Source organism: Seriola dumerili, unplaced genomic scaffold (genome assembly GCF_002260705.1).
Source record: "Seriola dumerili isolate Sdu_G_001 unplaced genomic scaffold, Sdu_1.0 BDQW01000362.1, whole genome shotgun sequence".
NCBI classification, from domain to species: domain Eukaryota; kingdom Metazoa; phylum Chordata; class Actinopteri; order Carangiformes; family Carangidae; genus Seriola; species Seriola dumerili.
The window spans coordinates 192,143-196,835 of NW_019174617.1; positions in this window are offsets into that span (position 1 = coordinate 192,143).

A 4,693-nucleotide genomic window follows, 5' to 3' on the forward strand; every position below is an offset into this window, starting at 1 on the left:
TAGGTAGACTCAAGTGACTATAAGTTTATAAGCTGAACATGGTTTCTTGCCAGGAGCAGGTGGTGGTGATTGTTGCTTGACAAGATCTTCAGCCATCTATGTCTTTATAATGCAAGAGGTTATAATTCACTGAGCAGCGCTACATCTTCATGGCAGATTGGCGACTACAGTGAGTCACATTCGGAAAGTGGTGAGATGGGCCGGGGCTAGCTGGTTAGCGTGCTAACTACAGTAGAAGAAAAGACGTCTTAACATTGGTGTTGCTTTCTACAGATAGAGACAGCTCTTGGCGAGTAAACTAATCACGTTTCTTCTGAACTGGTAAATAAACAGCTGTTAATGCTAATGCTGGCTATGTAGCAATAGCAAAACTTGCAAATACCTCCTTTAATTGTGTGTTTGGACAAAGCCAGGCTAGCCGTTTCCCCCTGCTTACCATCTTTATGCTAAGCTAAGCTAATTGCTGAGTGGCTCCAGCTCTATCCTTAACATAAAGATACAGTATATGAGTGGTGTGGATCTAGAACAAAATAAGCACACTTCCTAAATAGCTGAACTACTGCTTTAAGGGTAAGAACATACATTTTTATACATTTTATAGCAGGAACAAAACAGCTCCACATTAATAAAAACAGTTTTCTAAGAAACACCAGCAGCTACAATTAGGAAGCTTGGTTGACTTGGTCAGATGTTTTGAATTTTGGTTCGGTTTCCCCCTACAGGGAAATACCCAGAGCTATGAAAAGTTAAGAACTAAAACTGCAAAGAGAGCAAAGGAACAGCATTATAAAGTCATTATAAAGCAATGTGTAATTAAGACACCAGGCAGGACACTAAGACTATAAGACTCGATTACTCCTCTGCAATCAACTATACTGAGATAGCAATACCAGCTTGAAGGTATGTGTGTGTTTGTGCATGTGCATATGAAAGTAAGTGTATCGAGAGAGAAAAAAATCAAGTAAAAGCATTGATTATGTTGCTGTGTGAGTGTCCTAAAGGAAAAAAAAATTATACACAGACCATCCTATTATAATTGCAAAGTTTGGTGGCTGTTTTCCAACCTGCTTATAAGATGGGAAATCAGATAACCGCAGGCTTCCTGACTGTCCTGATAGAGGCTTGATAATGGATTGAAGAGGGGGACAGAATCGATATGGCTGTCCCCACTCTGGGCCAGGAAACCATCACTTGCGAGCAGACTGTATTTTTGTAATCTCCAAAAGGTTGTCCTGGCTCATATGGGCCTCTTAGAAGCCCTGATGCTGATGGATTCAAGCAATCTGTCAACGGCAATCAAGAGCCATTTGCCACAGGGAGCAACTGTGGACAGTAATTCTTTTTCCATTTCTGCAAAATGTCATATCATTTCTGATCAGGGGTTGTATCAGTCTTCTGCACTACTCTGTAACTGGAGACCAGTGTCCTTGACTAGAATGGTTCGACATTTCAAGTAGTATCATCTCCCTAATACAGATTCTCTCACATCAGCACCTCATCTGTTCAAGAGACAAAATAAAACATTTTGAAGATACTGGAATATTTGCTATTACCTCATGAAAGAAGGTTAAGATTGTTCATAGAAGGTTTATTCATATATTCATCAACAAGGGGAAAAATGTTACACTATTGGATCAATATGTGCTGGTAGAAAAAAAAGTAAAAGTTGCTGTTGAAACTAAAAGTTTCTGGAGGTACAGCCACAGAATTAAAAGCAGAAAACAAAGACTGTTTTAATTATTAATATTTGATAAATTGCCATGCAGAAAGTAAAAATTACAAAGCAGTACTTTACTATAGATGCACATTATTCCTACTTGGACAAGTAGCTGATTTATTAATTGTATATGTGTGGTGTGTAGATTTCAAAACAAACTCTCTAAGTTTTAATTTGTGAAGTTTGTGAAGTGAGGATCGGCACACCGATTCAGTGTTCAGCAGTGGAAAATTTCTTTTCCTTTGCCTCTTAACACAGTTTTCAGTCCAATTATCAGCGGATACTTCCCAACATTTCCAAAACTATGAGTTCCAACTCAGACTTTTATCTCAAAATGATGTTCAATTTAAATTTTGCTAATCACTGTGGAATAAATGTGGATGCAGTCTCATCAAACCAAAGTCAGAAGTTTTTTTTCTTACTTACTGACTTCAATCACATCATTATAATACGAGTGACAAATCTCATGACTTTTTGCACAACCCTTTGCTACTCTCTGTATAAGACAGTCAGTATTTATGTGTAAGCACGGGGTCGGGCTTCCCCTCCGCAGACACACCCCTCTGTGCTGATCGCACAGCCGCTAACGAGATAAAAACTTTCTCTCTGATTGGTCATTTTACAAGTCAATATAGCTGAGCTCACAGTCTTTGTCTTTAACTCATGCGTTTGGACGACGTCGTGGTTATATACATCAGGATTTTAGCAGCAGCATGGAAATGGCTTGGATGTTAACGCATATGCTTAATGTGGCGTGTTTTTTGAAATTTCAAACTTGTCTCGTTGTCCGACAACAGAAACAGAAAAACATGTAAATGAGAACAGCTTTACTGGGAATTAAGCTGTATTAAAATAAAAGCACAGAGAGAAGGAGAGAAGCAACTAGATAAAGAGCTGAAACCGACTGACACTAGGCAGAATACAAGTGCAACGCAGCCCAGACACACAAGATTTTGACATAGTCTTGTTTGCCTTCGCTTGACTCTAGGGATGTATTGTACATGCCAAAGCTGATATGCATTATTTGCATAGCCACAAAAGGTTGGGTTTGGCTTTAAAACTCACACTTATTGGCCATATTGTGACGGTATATATTATATAAGTCACAGTTAGGATTCATTCACTCCACACTAAGAGTGGTGCTGACAGAATTATCACGTTGGAGTTAAAAATTGTGACCTTTAATCACAACATTGCCTTTAGGCCAAATGATGTTTTGAACGCAGTGTGAGGCATCACACACTGGTTTTAAAAAGAGAACTATTGAAGAAATGAGTCATACTATACTGCATGGAGATTCCTATGCGTACAGGCTGTAAATGATGTATCCTCTGCTTGTCCTTTGTTCAGCAGGTAGTGATAACCATGAAACAGCAGGAGAGCTTTCACGGCAATAATCACTATGGCAGGTTTAAGGGGCGATCAGGGACAGGTGCAGATGCGCCAACTCTTCAAAGAGTGACCTCAGACCCCCCTTTCTCGCAAGAGTCCTTGAGGCAAACATAAAAGCACCCAAGTCAAGACCAGGGACATTGGGAATATACATAAACTATATTCTCTGATATAATATTCTAAATATGCGTTGGCTGGGAGGGATTTGTTTATGCTTTGGGATTATTGATGCTCAATGGAGCAAAAAGCTGAAGCTTATTAAGATGCAGACTTTGGCATTACTTTAGTTTTAGACAATTACTGGCAGTAATATTGAGTCAAGATATTCAAAAGCTTGATTTGTTGTTGTTGTTGTTGTACTGTAGATAATAAGGTATTTCATTACCAACAGAAACTCCAAGCCTGCAGCACTATTAAGCTTTTAGAAGAGGTTGACACTGAAGAATTAAACTCTGAAAACTATTGTGGCCGCCTGTAAACATGTCAGCCAAAAACTTTTGATGATTTTAGTCTTTGGAGAAAGATCGAGGCGACTCCATCCGAAGCCACCAAAGAGCAGATGGACACTTGTCTCTTCAAGAGAGGAAAAAAAAAAAGCTCTTGACTGTTGATCCTCAGGCTTAGTGATGTGACTTATATGCTCAGACATGGTTTAGCACTTAAATCGAACTCCTGTTTGTACCAGCGAAGGTTTAGAGAATGGTGAAGCAAGAGAGTACATGAACTTCAATCCATCACTTTCAGAGGGTGAAGCAGCCGCGAGAAACAGAATGAGAGGTGTGAGGACGAGTGTTAGATTTTGATATAGAGTAGAGCTGAGTGGGTTTTTTTTTTTCTTTGTATGCAATACATTTCTGGCTGAAATTCCTTTCTAACAGGGACAGTTCACTATCAGGAGCAACTTCTGCTCATTTTGCAGAAACTATATGAACCTTCCTGCTGGAACTTTATCCAAATTCAGGTTTCAATTATTGTTATCCCTATTTGCCAGTTACCTTTATATAATGAAACCCTGCTTCTGTCAGTCAGTATTAGTTACAATCCTTAAGATGTTTACGAATGGGTTTTTTTGCCTTTATTTGACAGTGAGTGGAGAGAGACAGGAAAGGACTTGTGAGAAGGGAGATGACATGAAGCAAAAGGCCTAGGTGAGGGACAGACTCAAAGTCTTACTATACTGTGTTGTACGTGCTTCACCAGGTGAGCCACCACTGCACCCTGAGTCAGCCGGTCTCGCTCTGGACTCATATTTCCTTCCTAAAAACAAGGGATTCACAAGAAATGATGCAGCATGTCATCTGTGCTGCCTGTTATGAGTTCATCAGCTGACATCAGCCTCACTGTTTATCGACTCTCCCGCAGCCCTTTAAGTAACAGCTAACGCTAACTGAATATTTCGTGCTGCTGCCACATTAAATGTGTTCAGCTGGAGAAACACGGTGACTTTTACTGTGAAACAGTCACAGGCGCTGCCAAAGGGGCTTCTACAAAGTACTGAGACAAAGGTCTAACTACTTTTATGAAAGAGTTTTTCTGTTTTTGATTTTTGATACATTTGCGAAAATGTCTAAACACGTTTTCACT